The sequence below is a fragment of the Epinephelus moara genome, chromosome 1 (assembly GCF_006386435.1).
Source record: "Epinephelus moara isolate mb chromosome 1, YSFRI_EMoa_1.0, whole genome shotgun sequence".
NCBI classification, from domain to species: domain Eukaryota; kingdom Metazoa; phylum Chordata; class Actinopteri; order Perciformes; family Serranidae; genus Epinephelus; species Epinephelus moara.
Genome location: NC_065506.1, coordinates 45,891,426 through 45,908,116, shown reverse-complemented (window position 1 = coordinate 45,908,116; position 16,691 = coordinate 45,891,426). Strand labels below are relative to the sequence as shown.

Genomic DNA, 16,691 nt, shown 5'->3' with positions numbered 1-16,691 from the left:
GTTGGATTTGGGTGTCAAATTTTGCAATACCAGCTGTGCTCAGTCTGCTCAGGAGTCAGTAGTAGTTAAACATTAGGACTTTGTTAGAGGACATGAGGTGACATGCACGGGGGTCAAGAGTGAGAAACTAGGGCTGGGCGATAAAACGATAATTATCTCTGTATAATTTTCCTAAACAGAGATAAAATGAGTCCTCACCATAAATGAACGACAATATCGCAATACTATGCTGTATTGATATTTCCCCCACCCCTACAAACTCTGCAGCCCAAATAAATTTTATATATAGACACAAGGACTTGATGGCAACACATCTGCACTAGGACAGGAGATTTCAGGAGATGACAAGTACACAACCTCTCTGTAAACGTGCTGAGCTTTGTGGCTGTTGCCATGTGACAAAACCTGACTGAGAGGAGTAATCTCGCCACGTTAATACCGTCTTATCCATGCAATGAGACTTTTTCAACAGCAGACAGCAAAAGTCAACCACGTGTGTTGAGCAGCAGGAGCAACCTGCCAAATGTCAGCCCAGCACACAGCATGCCTCATCCTGGGATCATTACAGGGGAGCTACACCCTGAACTACTCTCTGATTTTAACACAGCCACATGCTTTGGTCTTACAACCACACAGATATGAGTCAAGCATATTATTCTTACGAGCCCTGCTAACATGTCAATCGTGTCAGGCCGTAGCAGCACCGTCACGCCAACACGCACATTAATGCCAACAGGTTGAATATCGCTGGACATTTCTTACATATCTACATAATGTTACGACAGTGGAGTGAAACATTAGAGAGGCAATTTAAGGAAGTTAATGTTAAATGTAATCTAGCTAACTTACCTTGTCGGCTAAGTGGGGAGTATGATGTATGCTAACATAAAGCAACACTTACACACTAAAGTTAACTTACATCAGCCTGTCAAATGCTAACACATCAGTTACTGTGCCAGTGTTGCTGTTGAGAATAATAATTAGTGACTGTAGTAAAAACTGGATGTAATATGGACCACCTAACTTCACTGCAGTTTCCTGTCCAACTCACTGACACTGGCAAGCACGCAAAACATGTTACTTATTAGCGGCTACTATGCTAGCTGCGATGCTAACTTAGCTACTATACTATATACGTGAGGAAACTTACGGGAACACCCTTGGTAAAAAAAAAAAAAAAAATGAAACGAGATCCTTTTACCTAACGATATAACCACTACAAAACATACGGCATGACTGTACTGCATATCTTAAGATGTTAAAATGTAGCATCTTGGTCTTGACGGGGGTTTCTGGTTATCCCTGGTGGTGATAAGTAGCTAGCCAACTTTAGAAAGTTGACAAAAATAGCGGGATGCGCATTAATTCGAGCATAAAAATTAAGCCGAATGAAAACATACCCAATTCTACATTTAAAAAGGTCTTAATTGGTTTAGTATCTGCAATGTGTTTTTGGATATCAATGCGGATATTGTAAATCTTCAATATTTCAAAGTAAGTCTGGCGTGACGTCCCATCGAATCAGGACAGAACGGCGCGTACGGTTCCTGGTCATGTTAGCTAGCTACTTAGCTAAAGGCACAGCTAGCATTTCCTTATTTGTCCCTGTAAATAAACTCCCGTTGACATTCCCATTGTTGGTGTCAACCGCAACTGATCATTAACACCACTTAGTCGGGAAGATGTAAAGTTAATTTCCAACGTAAGCTAACAAGTTTGCTATTGTTAGCAGGGCTAATGCTAATACTGTGCTAACAGCTAGTAAGTGGCTAGCCCAGCTGGCTAACACTAGAAGTGAACTTTACTTCGGCGAATATCTAATGTGCGATATTGAACACAGACACTTGAACACTTCAGGTGACAGTAACAGGTCACACACTGCACTGAGGTTTGGTAAAATCGGCACGACACAATACAGGTGAAGAAAATACGTTGATGAAATAGCGAGAGCGTTTACCTGTGCTTTTACACGGGATGGAAGCAGGACACAGTTATCAAGCTAGCTGTGACTGTCCGTGTACAAGTCACACTTCCGGTTAAAGCTTTTCAAGATAAAGCGTGTTTTCCTGTTGAACAAGCAACGAGGGAGATGAGTTTTCCCACTGTTAAAAATTACAGATTACACCTGTTTAACAACAACTACTACAACAACAATAATAACAATGATGATAATAATAACAGGGATGACATTGACATTGGTATCAGCCAATATTGGTTTTGAAATAAACTGTTAGAATCAGCCACCATGCTTTTTCTTGTTTTGCACAATGAATAATTACATACATTGAAAAGTATTGTATTTCATGTCTCCATCTGCTGGTGGGCCGGCACAATAAGAGTATGCATGTATAATATGATGTTAAATCCACTGCAGAAGAGACTTGATGATCACTGAAATTAGGTGGTATATTGATACAGGTGTCGGTTATTAGCAAAATGAGTTGTCATGTATCGGCATATCAGATATCAGCAAATAATCCAATGTCATGCATCCCTAAATAATAATGATAATTTTAATAAAAGTTGTTAATGAAAGATGTTGTCATCACATAATCACTGGTAGGCTTTAACTGTGTTTGCTTCTTTGGTATGTGATGCAAATATCCCATTTAATTAATCTGAAATTCAGTGTTAAGTGACCTATAATATATATATATATATATATTTAAAGTCACACTGACTACACCATACCCACTATATGAGAATGTAACCCACACATCCAACTTGACATTGCCTATGCTTTTAATTTGAAGGCAGCACCCTCGTATTTCCGGTAGTAATCTGACTAATTTGACGCAGCTGAAGTCAAAAACAAAAGCAAAAATCTCTGAGCTCCTCTTTTTCCGGGACGTCAGAGACGGAAGAAAACAACAGCCACTTGATACCAAATCAGTCCCAACAGCAACTGTTTCCTCACAGTGTCTTCCTTATATTCCTTCACCATGTCATCCTGTTAAAAACATCTTCACCTGCAGCTGAATTCATCAAGTCTGCCTCCTGACAGAGAGGAAACTGTGGTGTTGGAGCTGAGTGACATTTGGAGGTGACTGAATTCACATGCTGCTTTTTTTTTCTCAGTATGCAGTAATTAAATGTAGATGAACATTTAATTACTGCATACTGAGAATTAAGAAGTCGTTTTAAAGAGTAAAACTAAAGAGGTCCAACAGTTAAATATTCAAAAAATTAAAGTATCTGAGAGTTTAATAGGTAGATCAGTAAATTAGCACTTAAGAGTGCGACCAGTCAGTGGTGGGAAAGAGAATTCAGATATTTTACTTAAGTTAAATTGGCAATATACTCTGTAAATACACCATAAGTAAAAGTCCTGCATTCAAATAGGAGTAGACCACCGATATGTAGTTATCAACAAAATGTGAAGTATGAAAAGTAAAAGTACTTATTATGTTAAAAAAAGGGCCCTGTGAGTGTTTTACCATCATACCTGATGTCTTTAGATTAATATTACTGCTGCGTTAATGTGTATGTTGCATTTTCCTGCCTAACTCATTTATATTCTCCTGGGTGGTTTAATCCACAGCAGGGTCGTCAAACTCATTTCAGTTCAGGGGCCACATACAGCCCAGTTTGATCTCCAGTGGGCCGGACCAGTAAAACCATCACATGATAACCTGTAAATAACAACCTCTTCAAATGTTTTCCTTTTGTAGTGTAAAGATTCTGAAAACATTCATCTGTTTACAAAACTAATGAACAGCTGCGATAACGTCAGAAAAGTTATGAGCACATTCAACAGCATGTCTCAGTTTTTCCACATTCAGTCAGTCGACTACTCACTTTCATTACATGTGACCTTTTTTTTCAGAATTTTCTACTAGAGTAGAAGCTCATGAAGAAGCAGGTTCAGTCACCCGCTGTCTTCCTTAGCAACAAAGTTCTACCCGTATTGTTTTAGCGATATAAGTCTGATGCAGATTATTTTGTACTGAAGCTGCTGGTTGACAATATTTTACACAATGTTCAATATCTTTAAATCAGACCACAGGAAGTCTTCACTGTTACTTCAGAGAGCTGTACTGTGGTGAAAAGCCTCTCAGGCAGCTTTTTACATGAAATATCTGCTCACTGTTTAAACCAGGCTCCTCTTAGCCTTCACAGGTGCATCGGAGTCAGGTGTGCAAAGTCATCCAGTGGGCCAGATTTGACCCTTTAGCAGGCCGGTTCTGGCCCCTGGGCTGTATGTTTGACATCCCTGATCTACAGCAATGCATCATGTTCTATAAGATCATATGGCTGTAGTGTGGCTGTCCTGTGAGAACCACAAACCTCTAAAAAGTCAGAAAAACAGCTGGTTTTCAGCTCTGTGACGAAGCATTTTCCAGCTGAGCCAAGATGGTTTTTAAAGAGTTTATTTGGCTTAAGAAGAGGAAGAAGAGGATCATTTCCCTAACCTATAAAGGAAAACTTAGCCCTTCAGTTCATCAGAACTTAACAGAGATTCATTGTTTTCACAGGACAGGAGGGGTGTCAACATTTTTAATCTGAAAAGTAAGTAGTTGCATGAAACTGAAATATTCAATTCGATTAAATCAAACTTTATTTATCCTGAAGGAAACTCACTGGGCCCAGTTTTCAAAACAATAGAGCAGTGGTGTCAAACACATGGCCCACAGGTGACATGACTTTGCAAAGTGTAAAAATTGCAGAGAAGTAATTAATTCCAATTTTTTAATTAAATATACTGCTATTCCTGTTTGTCCAAATGAATTTCTCCACAGAGGTTAAAGGGACACCAGTGTGTGTGGTCCGCTCACAGCATCTTTCAGTGCTCATGGAATATTATATTCAGCACCACAATCAAACGCATGTCATCGTTTCTTCACGTAACGGTAAAAGAAACAACTTTTTAGAAAATTAGAGAAATCAAAATGTCCCTCAGTCTGTGGAAACTGACCATGAAGGATTAAAGTTTTTACAAAGTGCAGGAGTTGCTCCCTGCATGAGTTTGGTTTATGTTTGGAGTGCCAAAGGCTGACATCATTATAGTGAGGGTGTGCTACACTGGTTTTGGTACAGCTGCATGGAAGCTTGTGCACATTATTAAGAAGTAAGTTTGCTAATGGATTCATGCAGTCCAGAGTGATTCTGGGATGTACTGATGAGTACAAAACCACTGGCTCCATTTCCTCATCAGGCTTTTTGAGGTAACTGTCAAATGGAACGTGTCAGCTTTTTGTAAGTCGACACGTTCCATTTGAGTTAAGAACTCAAAGAAATCAGAGAAGAGTCATTTTAACTCTACGTGAGGGGGAATCAGTCGGCTGGTGGTGAGCCAGAGTATATGCAGACCATATGCATGTCATGTTTCATGCACATTTACAAACACAACTTTTTATCGTGCAACAAAACTATTACACTGACAAAAATAAAAACAGACCTGAACCACAGTGAGATAAATGGTAACTAACCTGGGAGGTTAAACAAAACACCTTCAGAACAATAATTCAGTGCATCTGAAAACCCAAGAATACTGTGGCATGGCTGAGAAAAATGTCTGTACTAATGTGAAGTCTAATTTTGTAGCTAAAGGATTTGACAAACCACAGATATGATCTTTTAATATACATGACTAACGACACCATCCAACTTTTTTGGCCTTGTCTCTTCCCTTCCTTTAAAGATGCACTCTGTTCTCAAACAATCAGAGCGGTAAATATGAATTAAGGTAAAACTACAGTAGTGTTGGTATGGACAGTAGTGAGAACACTTCTATAGCAAGGGAAAAAAAACAAGACTAGGTCGAAACCTAATATATACTGCAAGGCAAGGCAACTATATTTGTATAGCACATTTCATTCGGCAGGGCAATTCAATGTGCTTTACAAGGTAATAAAATACAGCAAAGGTAAAAGGTTTACAATTAAAAAAGTGCAAAGTACAGGCAAGTGATACACAATTTAAAATGGAGGCTTGTGCAGTTTGAATCAAGTAAAAAATCAGGTTATATATGTCCACATTTAGATGCACGAACATATCAAATAAGTATCAGGGCCCACAGCCACAAAGTGATCAGTTTATTGGAATGTTCCAAATAAAACAGATAGAAAACACAGTAATATTTGGTCAGTCCAAATCGTGACACAATAAGTAGTAAGTAAAATAAGAACAATTCAAAACCAAGGCAGGACTAAAACAAGACAAATACTACAAACCAAATCAGTGCCCAGAACTAGACAGCGAATAAGATAACATAGTAATAAAATTGAAATATAAAAATATGTGGAAATGTGTGTATGATGATAAAGATAACACTAAATACTAAAACATAACTATAATGGTTGTTGGTCGGACAACTGACCATCACATCACAGGTTAATGTCTGTAAAATATATAATCAATCATTCAGGAATATCTGGAAAGTCCAGCTCTTGTATATACTTAAAAAAGCGATCCCACTTTGTGCAATATGTCCTCAGGGAGCTGTTCATTATGCACCTGATTCTTCCCAGTTGACAAAATTAAGGACTTCCCTTATCCACAGAGTGTCTGAAGGAGGTGTTGGAGATTTCCACTTGAGTAACACCGAGCGTCTGGCTGGTGAGGTAACAAAGGCTGTAAAAGTTGTAGTTGTAAAAACAATTTTGAAGCATGTCTTTATCCAGTGTTCAGATTTTTGTTCAGGAAGTATATTATGCACATCAGCACATAATTAATAAGATAATGCTTCATTTGATTATTTTAACATAAAATTTCAGAAAACCTGTGATGCAAAACATAACTGACTTAATGTCAGTAACAAACTGTGGAGGTTTCATGGCATCTATTAGTTACAAACATAACCCTCTTCACCTGTAGTGTCCCTTCACACACACGTTGGAGGACTGGTGGGTTAATAGAGGTCATCCAGTGGTGTCATTGATCTATTTTGAGGGAAACAACAAACAACTGTTGATATGTGTTGACAAAATCCAGTATGAACTGTTTTTAGGATAGACCGAGGTCCTTGTCTCGCCATCAGGGGGCGCCAGTGTTGTGTTTTCTTGTGCATTTGTCAAACTCCTGTCATAGTTAATAGAATCTCATGAGGCTCAGCTGGTGTGTTGTTTTTAGTTTAACACTTATCTGGGCTGATCAGGCCGACTCCTTATTAGCTCAGTGTAACTTTCCTACATGAGATATTTCAACTCTTTATGGTTGTGTATGTATGGCATCTCTTCAGTGTAAGAGCTGTTTAATTATTGACAGATTATAAGACAATGGGCCCCTGGTCACAGACATGTTAAAGGGCCCTGAGTGCCACAGCTGCCACCAAAATACTTGAGCATGTTATACAAAATACAATGGGAACTCTGCTGCTTTATCAGGGGAAATATGTAAAAAAAAAATATATATATATATATAGTCAAAAATAGATAGGCCAACTCAGTGTTCAATATTAAAGGTCCAGTGTGTTGGATTTAGAGGGTTTTATTGGGAGAAATTCAGTGTAATATGATAAGTGTTTTCTTTAGTGTATAATCATCTGAAACTAGGAAGTGTTGTGTTTGCCTTACTTAAGAATTAACTGTTTATATCTACATAGGGAGCTGGTCCCCATTTATGGAGATCACCATGTTGCACCGCCATGTTTCTACAGTAGCCCAGGACGGACAAACCAAACACTAACTCTTGAAAGGACCATTCACATTTTCACATCAGCCGTCATAGTTACAAGCCTATCTGCAATGAGCAGTGTCGGATATAGACTGGATTGTACTGTAAATGTTGAATTCCTATCTACATGGTGATAACTGATTATTTTTATGGCAATTGTCAGTATTTTTCTGATGTAAGGAGTGATTTAAAAAGATATCCAAATTCCCTCTGTTAAAAAAATATATAAATAAAAATAAAAGAATAAAATAAAAATAAAATAAAGCAGCAATTTTGAGCCATGGCTTTATCCAATATTCAGATTTTTGTTCAGGAAATGTATGCAAATTAGATAATTCATCATTTGTATATTTAAACATTAAATTCATAAAGCTTGCTATAGAAAAAATAATTGACTTCCATGTTTCATGGCGATATCTATTAGTTAAAAACATAACCCTGTTCACCTGTAGTGTCCCTTCACACACAAAACATGAGGAAAATTGATGTTTTAAAAGAGATAAAAAAAACCTTTGACTTTCGTATGTTAAGAAATTAAAACAACAATTTGAACCCTGGCTTTATCTGATGATCAGATTTTTGTTCAGAAAATGTATGCAAATCAGTGCATAATTAATGTTTAATTTGGCAAAAGACTATGTGTAATTAGGAAATGCCTCATTTGCATATTTAGATATACAGTTTTAGAAAACTTGTCAAACAAAAACTAACTGTTGTAATGTGGGTAATCAACTAGGCAGGTTTCGTGATAATATCTATTAATCAAAAGCTTTATAAGTGTCTTATTTTTAGTCTATAAACATATGGAATTTTACAGACCATTTTCTCAAAATGGGTTTTTACTGTGATGGAGACATTCTTAATTTTCCAGACTGTGACTGTCAGCTTAGTTCACAGTTTATAGCTGAGTTATTTCAGTTTAAATGAATAATAAACGCCTAATTATTACAGAAAATACTAATTTCCGTTATTTGCACGTGCTTTTAAATGATATAAATATTTTGATTATGTTTTATAACTTGTGTTTAGTTGTTTTCTGATGAAAGATGTGTGTGTGCTTTGTCCTGCAGCTGGAGGTGTAGAGACACTACAGTCACATTCCACGAGCTCCTCTCTTCTCCCGGTGCTGTAGTAATTTCAACTGGGAGGTCTCCACTCAGCCAGCCAATCAGCGCACAGCTGTGTGCTGGAAACAGACTCTGATTGGCTCAGAGCAGCATATTGTTGCCATGCCGGCACCTGATTGGTCGGGCGGGTTGTCCGAACCCTCGAGACCCGCCCGTTTTCTCTCCTCAGTGAGGACGACGTTTTCCATCCAGAGCAGAGGAAGAAGAAAGAGCAGAAAGAGAAGAACCAGCTCACCGAGGTTTGTCTGGAGGAGAAGCGGCACCTTCGGCTGCTTTACCGGGATAAAAATACACAAAGCAGGCGGAGACAAGAGCGGTGTTCACCGGGGAACCTTCACGGTACGTTCCCCTCTGCTTTTGTTGTCATAGTGGCTGATAGTTTGAGTCCACTGCTCTGAGACACACTGGTGTCAAATGACACGAAATTCATCTTGTTCCTGTCTTTTCTCTCATGTGCATCTGCTTTTTGGATATTAATGGCCAAATATTAGACCTGTAGTGTGCTGTGGAGACACAGTTAGGTCACTTTGGTGCTTTACTCATGGTGTCTCCTGGTTTGTCAGGCACATTGTTGCTATAGGGAAAAAGCACTTTGGGTTGTTGGAGCCTCTGAGAAGTTCACACAGTTTCTTTTAACCTCTGCTCTTTGACCTTTTAGAAACGTTTAACTTCTCTGTGTAGCTACAGTGCAAAGGAAATCAGCTCCAGAGATTAGTCTGTGGCAGGGGTCCCCACAGTGGGGAACCCCAGAGGAACAAAATGATGAACATATGAATGTCAGAGCTGCTTTATCTTACAGAGAAGACCACCTGAAATAACTCTTTCTGTAAGTTCAGTACCCTAATTTTGCATAAACTTCCATACTTTACATCTGTAACCATACTGGCATCCATGAATGATGCATTTAGGTGCAGTAAATGACAAACCTGTGGTATTTGAGATGTGATCTGAGCATTAGACAACTGTGTAAACCATCTGTACTGATCGTGAACATACTGAGATGTAGTCCTCTTGGCTGTGGTGGACTGGGATCAGCTTTATGTGTCCTGTACGTTGGGCTGGGTTTACCCCAGTTTGTGCCTCTCATGTAGATTCAAGTCACAGACTGAAGCATCCTGTAAGCTCTCCAAGGATTGAGAGAGAAGGTCACTGCTGTTTTGAGGGTCTTTACAAAATCCTCCAAATTTTTCTGCATCTCCTCGTCTGCATATTTGAGATTTTTAACCCCTTAACAAAGTTGTGACTTCACTTCCTAATCCACACAGAGATGGAGATATACCATATCTCCTTGCATGCTTTGCTGGACATGTACCAAGATTAAAATGTTTGCATACTACTTAAATACTTTCATACACAGAAATGTGTGTATGTGTTTCTTGTGTTGTTTAATGGCCATTCAGTGTTTTTCAAAGATAATGAGGAATGTCTGACAAAGAAAAACCAAGGCTGAGCTCTGTGACTGGAATGTAATGGTGATATGTAGGAAGCACAAACTGGGAAAGGACGCGAAGAACAATGTGCAAAATATTCATCTTCTCATTTTATTGGTGTTGACCACTGCTGTCCCAGGTTAAAGTGGTCAATGCTATCCGTTGCAGATTATATCAGCTAACAGTAATTAGGTTTGCAACAGTATGAGATTTTCATGGTATGATAACTGTCAAAGAAAATATTGTGGTTTCACTGTATCACAGAATTCTTCATCTTCTTATTGTAAGTCAAAATGACCCTTAAAAGAATGAAAATGGAAGGTTCATTTTTGGTTGAACAAACATTTTATTACTATAAATGAAACTTGAAACCGTTTTTTAAAAGTCTTTCTTTTGAAAATAAGTAAAATAACAGTGAGATTCTCTGTCCAGTTGCACTTTTTTCAATAATGTAGATTAGCAATGTACACAGTATGATAACCGTCAACTTTTATATCATGGTATACCCTGAACCGGTCCCCTAAACACAACATGTCGGCAGTGCTTTATACAGTAACATCCCTGTTTTATGTGGTTAATCTCATCCTCTGCTTGGACCTCATTGTTTTCACAGATTGTGGACATTTTTGGCCGCTGTTCTTCATCTTTGAGTTAGCTGCTAACTGCTGTCAGTTACATTATATATCTCTCATGGTGGGTCACAAGCATAATACATCGTCAAAAAGTTCTGTCTTGGTGGCTGTCCCTTTCACACAGACGTCATTTCGGTGCTGGTCCTATTTCCGCTGCCAGCTTAAGGTGAGACAACTCTGTCCCCCCATTCCACAATTGTAGTTTTTATAAAGAACAGAGAAGTGGAATAATGGCAAAAAATTCCTGCCCTGAACAGGCAGTGTAAAAGGAGCTTTAGTTAAATACGGTGGTCCCACCTATCGGACGTTTCTACTGTGCTTATTTTATGTACTGTGTTGTTTTGCTAGACTCTTAAAGAAATCAAATTTACTGGCAAATGACATACTGCTGTGGACGGGGGCTTTACAATACACACTAACCAATCAATGCAGTTGTACACCAGCAACATCAGCATTCTGCGAAGTGAAAGTACTGCTGTTTCCAATGAAGTCTGGAGGTTTTGAGATAATGACTTCAGTTCCATGTTGGACAGGGCTGTCTGGCAGCAAAGTAAAGTGGTGAAAATATTCTTAATAATGCGAACATTTGAGGCAGTGTTTGCTCAGCTCCATTTCATTTTATGTACGTTATGTGGATGTTTTCTACACAACAAACACTGTGATATGCAAATGGTATGATACTCGTCAATTTTAATATCACAGTGTTCCATAACGGCTTGAGTAAAACTTTTTGATGTTGTGTAGTGTTGTGTGCTTTCTGCAAGCCAGTGTCTGCGCACAGCCAAAGATCATTTTTGAGAAAGCTTAATTATCCCTCTGTAACACCACTCTGCAGCTGCTAGTGGACTGTGATTCTGCAGTTCAACAGATTGGTGATGCTTCTCTGGATAAATGGTGTGGAGTCTCCCAGTTAAACTTTTATTCATATCATATCAATAATTTATAGCATATGAACTCAGTAGTGGTATGGGGATCTTCAGTGTGTGGAGCAAGTTGTGAGGAGAAATAAGGTGTAAACTGAGCTACAGCTGCTTTTTCAGATTGTCAGATACATTTAATTGAACAGTTTCTGAGCCTTATTAAGGCCAACAGTAAAAACTGTTGTGTTGTTGGCTTCTCAGAGAGCAAAAGTGGAGTATAGAGCTTTAATTATTACTTAATTTATTCATTCATTCATTTTCCATAACCGCTTATCTTGTTAGGGGTCGCGGGGAGGCTGGAGCCTATCCCAGCTGACATTGGGTGAGAGGCAGGGTTCACCCTGGACAGGTCACCAGACCATCACAGGGCTGACACATAGAGACAGACAACCATTCAGAGACCAGGAAACCCACACTGACACAGGGAGAACATGCAAACTCTGCACAGAAGAGCTCCCCCACCCCGGGGTTTGAACCAGGAACCCCCTTGCTGTGCTGACTTCAGTAATGCAAATGCTGAAAACTAAACATTTCAAACATGATAGTCAGGCATCAGATCAAGGCTGGTATTGGAAAAATGTCCAGCTCTGCATGGAGGTCGATCTCTCCCTCAACTCAAACGATTTAAAAATTGCAAATAAAGACGTGACCCAAAATGTCAACATTCCTCTCAAATTAGAGCTGCAACTATTGGTTGATTAACTGAGTCGTCAACTGACATAGTTATTCAGCATTTTAATAATCATTTATTTGTTAAGTTATTTATAAAGCCAAATACCAGACATTTCCTAGTCCCAACGTATTGCTTGTGAGCTTTTGTCTCTTTCCTTCATATATGTCATATTAAACATTTTGGATTTTGGACTGTTGATGGACAGAACATGCCTTGGTTTGGGCTTAAGGAAGTTGTGACACTGTTTTATGATATTTATAGACCAAATGACTTATCTCTGATGAGAGTAATCAATAGTTGCAGCCCTACCTTAAGTTTACATTCCACTTTACAGTGCGGTTAGGAGAAAACCTTTTGCCTTGTAGTGTTGCACAGCATACCTTAATAAAACCCTGCTATTAAAAACAGTAAAATACGCCATTTTATTTGTATTGGTACTTGAAAAATGACAGCGTTTTAATAAAAGCTGTATTTCCTATGACAGTGGTTCCCAACTGGTGGGTTGCAGGTAGGGTTAGGTACCGTTCATAATTGAACCGACACGGTACCGGTATCTGGAATTCGGTACCGGTACCTAAAGGTACCTCATTTTATTGAGAACATTTAGGAACAGTGCTGCACGTTAACTTTTGTCTGCACATTTTTTTTGTCGCCATTGTTGCTGAGTCTGAGGTGTGAGTTATGCGCTCTCGCTCCGCCTCCACCTCAGGTACCGAAATTTGGCATCGATTGATTTTAAGTGAATCGGTACTCGGTAGTACCGACGTGAATCGGTACCAAGTACAAAAAGTACCGAGTTTTGGTACCCAACCCTAGTTGCAGGGCCATTCTGAATGGAACGCAGGTGACTCACAAACGTGTCAAATTTGTAAAAAACACACTTAATTTTGAAGTACAGTGAATTTCAGGCACAGAGCTTTTATTTTGAAGTGCTGTTTCCTGCTGTAGAGTGAGTGAATGACAGACATCCACTGGACAGAGACAGCAAACTAGCTCAACGATATGGTCAAACACAAGTTTAAAGCTGAATGTATTAAACTGTGGGACCTTGAACTAATGACTAAGGAGAAGCGCGTTACCCCCCAGAAAATGTTTACTGTTTTCCTTTTTCATTCATCCACACTGATCCACTATCTGCCATCAGAAAAATATTCCCTGAAGGTGGTTGTGTCATACAGACTACATTATAGCACATCTGGGTCATGCAGCACTGTGAGCTTTCACATTCAGTGTTTCCATTTATATGACTTTATTCTCGTAGATTTATTACTTTATTCTCGTAATAATTTGACTTTATTCTTGCAGATTTACGACTTTATAATGAAATTTAAGATTTTTTTTTCTTTAACATGGCCCTAATCCTTCTTCGTAGCTTATAGCTTTTGGCTCGACTTGTCTAAAAAAATAGAATCGACTATGGGAAGTTCCAGATTTTTTAGTTTGTCAGACCCCCTCAAAGCATTTGATCCCAAAGACTCCCATCTGACCAGATTTTGACGTTTGTGCGCTGCATTCCTGCAGCATTTGTTTCTGATTTATCTGGTGAAATATCCTGGGTGGTCTCGAGCCTGGTGAGTTAGCATAAATTAAGACGGTTTCTCTCTTGTTGTTGTCAAATAAACTGCAGTTTATTCAAGTTAAATACGGGTTCCCTCGCGGACTAAGCAGACCAACAATCTCTGCTGTAGAGCTTATGTACATATTTGCAGTGACTGAGAGAAAGACTGGCACTTCAGCTGGAGTTAACCTGCTTTCTGGGCGATCTGATGGTTTGCAGACAGAGCCGTGCAGCCATCTAAATCCCCTCTGTTTTTGAAGTGGTTAAATCTCCGACCACTCTCGAAGAGTCAGTGAATCATCACCGAACCACTAAAGGAATGGAAAATAAGCTCCACATCCAGAATGTAACTGGAGTCAGGTGGAGGGGACTTTAAATTTGTCTAAATCTGAGTATTTGAAGGAGCAGTGTCGGGTTGTGAGGGGTGTCCCTGCATTTCTCTTAACTGCATGTCGTCATGAAGTGTCCCGAGGTTTCACACAGCAGACAGCACCATCTGTTTTTGCTGCTTGTAGCTGCCCGCTTTGTTGGTGCGTCGGCACCGCCAGTCTGCTCCCTCTTCATCTCTGCCTCCATCGTCACCTCTCTCACACATTAAACTCAATTCACTCCGCCCTGTGGGGTCCACAACGTTGGATCCACCCGTCTCTCTCGTAACCGTACGCACACATACACCGACATGTGGTTGGCACACACACGCGCGTGCTATGGGGGGACTTCTGTGTGTGGTTGTCATGGAAACAAAGAGTTTATGAAGGCAAAAAGGCAGAGCAAGAGCCATGTGCTCCAGGTTCAGGCACCATGTCTGATCTCTTTATATGTGTGTGTGTGTGTGTGTGTGTGTGTGTGTGTGTGTGTACGCTATCATAGAAAGAGCTTCTATAAAAATGAAGCCTTCCTCAGGATACACTGTTTATATGTAAATTAGACGCCACTAATTGATATTTTTGAGAGCTAATGAGCCCGTACATTGAATAAAAACTGAGAGGGAGGATTAGTTTGCATACTGTGGTTTGAGAAAATACATGTTGCCGTTATTAGTGACACAGAAACAAACAAAAAATAGACACACCCATGGACTGAATCACAGTGTTCTTTACAATACCTTCCATGTAGAAACCCCCTACATAATGTACATAAAACAAAATGGCGCTGAGCAAACGCTGCCTCAGATGTGTGCTTTATGCAAAATATTTTCACCTCGTCACCTTGCTGTCAGCCCTTTCCAACAGGGAACTGAAGTCATGATCTCAAAACCACCAGACTCCATTGACTAAAGCAGTACTTTTACTTCAGGAAACACGGGCGTTGCCAGTGTACAGCTGCCTCAGTTGATAAGTGTGTAAGGTAAAGTCCCTGCCCACAGCTGGTAGATTTGGTTTATCAAAGACGGTAGCAAAGCAACACAGTACAAAATAAGCACAGCAGAAACGCCAAACAGGTAGGACTAGCATATTGTCTATAAACACACACTGGAGGGGCATGATGCTGGTGTTGTTTGATTCTGTATAAAAAACCAAGTTGGCATAATGAAGGGACTTCATAGTGGCCCTATCACAGGATCTCTGTGTAAAAGGGCTTTTATATCTTTAAACGTTACGGTCAGGGCTGAAAATAACAACAGAAATGAAGTTAGTGTTTTAATTAATCTTCACAGTCGACATCAGTTGCCAGTGAACTTGTTGTTAGTTTACAGTGATCCATTCATCCATTTTCATCCGCTTATCCGGGGCCGGGTCGCGGGGGCAGCAGGCCAAGCAAGGCACCCCAGACGTCCCTCTACCCAGCAACGCTTTCCAGCTCCTCTGAGGTGTTCCCAGGCCAGATGAGATATATAATCCCTCTTGTGTCTTCTGGGTCTGCCCCTGGGCCTCCTACCAGTGGAATGTGCGCGAAACACCTCTAACAGAAGGGGGATCCTGATCAGATGCCTGAAACAACTCAACTGACCCCTTTCAACGCAAAGGAGCAGCGACTCTACTCCGTGCTCCCTCCGGATGTCCGAGCTCTGAGAATCGCCACCTTATCATGGTGGAGGGGTTTGTGTGTCCCTATGAACCTGGAGACTGTAGCCCCTTTTACACTGCCAGATTTTCGGCAAATGTTGGGCCGTTTTGCCGGCAAGCTGCGAGCGTTTAGACACACAGAGCCGGACTGGCGAGTTGATCCGAGGTACCCAATTTTCCGCCTCGTAGGGTAGTCATATTGGCGGAACCTTTTTGGTTTAAACAGAACGAGGCGTATTGGCGGAACCTTTTTGGTTTAAACAGAACGAGGCGCCCTTCCGCCACCGGAGGGGCTGTTGATGACGTGTGGGAGGAGCTGTTGATGACGCCACACGTGCTAACCACTGGCATTGGGTAAACAGGAAACAGCTGATAGCAGGAATTAACGAGCAGCTAGTAGCAAGAGGGAAACACAAACCTGACAGACACTGTAAAGATGAGCAACTGGGGAGACAAGGAATTGCGCGCCCTCCTTGCCCTCGCAAACGAAAAGCCCATTAACCTTCAGTTGAAGGGGACGGTGAAGGACAGGCCAACTTATGAGAGAATCACCGAAGGACTGACTAGCCGCGGCTTCCCTCCCACGTCACTGTTTACGTCATACGCTGAGCTTCATGTTTTGTTGCTCACACCCCCCATCGCTCCAAAAAAGGCACATTCTGTATGAACAAAAGTAGGTAGGCGGCATTTTGCTGCACTCCCGATTTTGCTTTTATACTGCCAATGCTGAA

General features: G+C 40.2%; 2 protein-coding genes across 6 annotated transcripts in view; one reads left to right on the top strand and one right to left on the bottom strand.

Annotated features, from left to right (window-relative positions):
• The window catches only part of txlng (taxilin gamma), a 765,700-nt gene that overhangs the window by 9,379 nt on the left and 739,630 nt on the right, over positions 1–16,691 (bottom strand). The window contains exon 1 of one of the 3 annotated variants that reach the window (XM_050052799.1): positions 1,958–2,008. The exons of 1 other annotated variant lie outside the window; for it this stretch is intronic. The gene's annotated coding sequence lies outside the window, so the exon portion shown is untranslated. Of the gene's footprint in view, positions 1–849; positions 1,057–1,957; positions 2,009–16,691 lie in introns of those variants that run through there. One more of the 3 variants, XM_050052808.1, reaches the window with a different exon arrangement.
• Positions 8,915–16,691, top strand: part of ccdc102a (coiled-coil domain containing 102A) — a 97,912-nt gene continuing 90,135 nt past the window's right edge. For all 3 annotated transcript variants that reach the window (XR_007570429.1, XM_050052682.1, XM_050052696.1), the window contains exon 1: positions 8,915–9,080. The gene's annotated coding sequence lies outside the window, so the exon portion shown is untranslated. The remainder of the gene's footprint in view (positions 9,081–16,691) is intronic.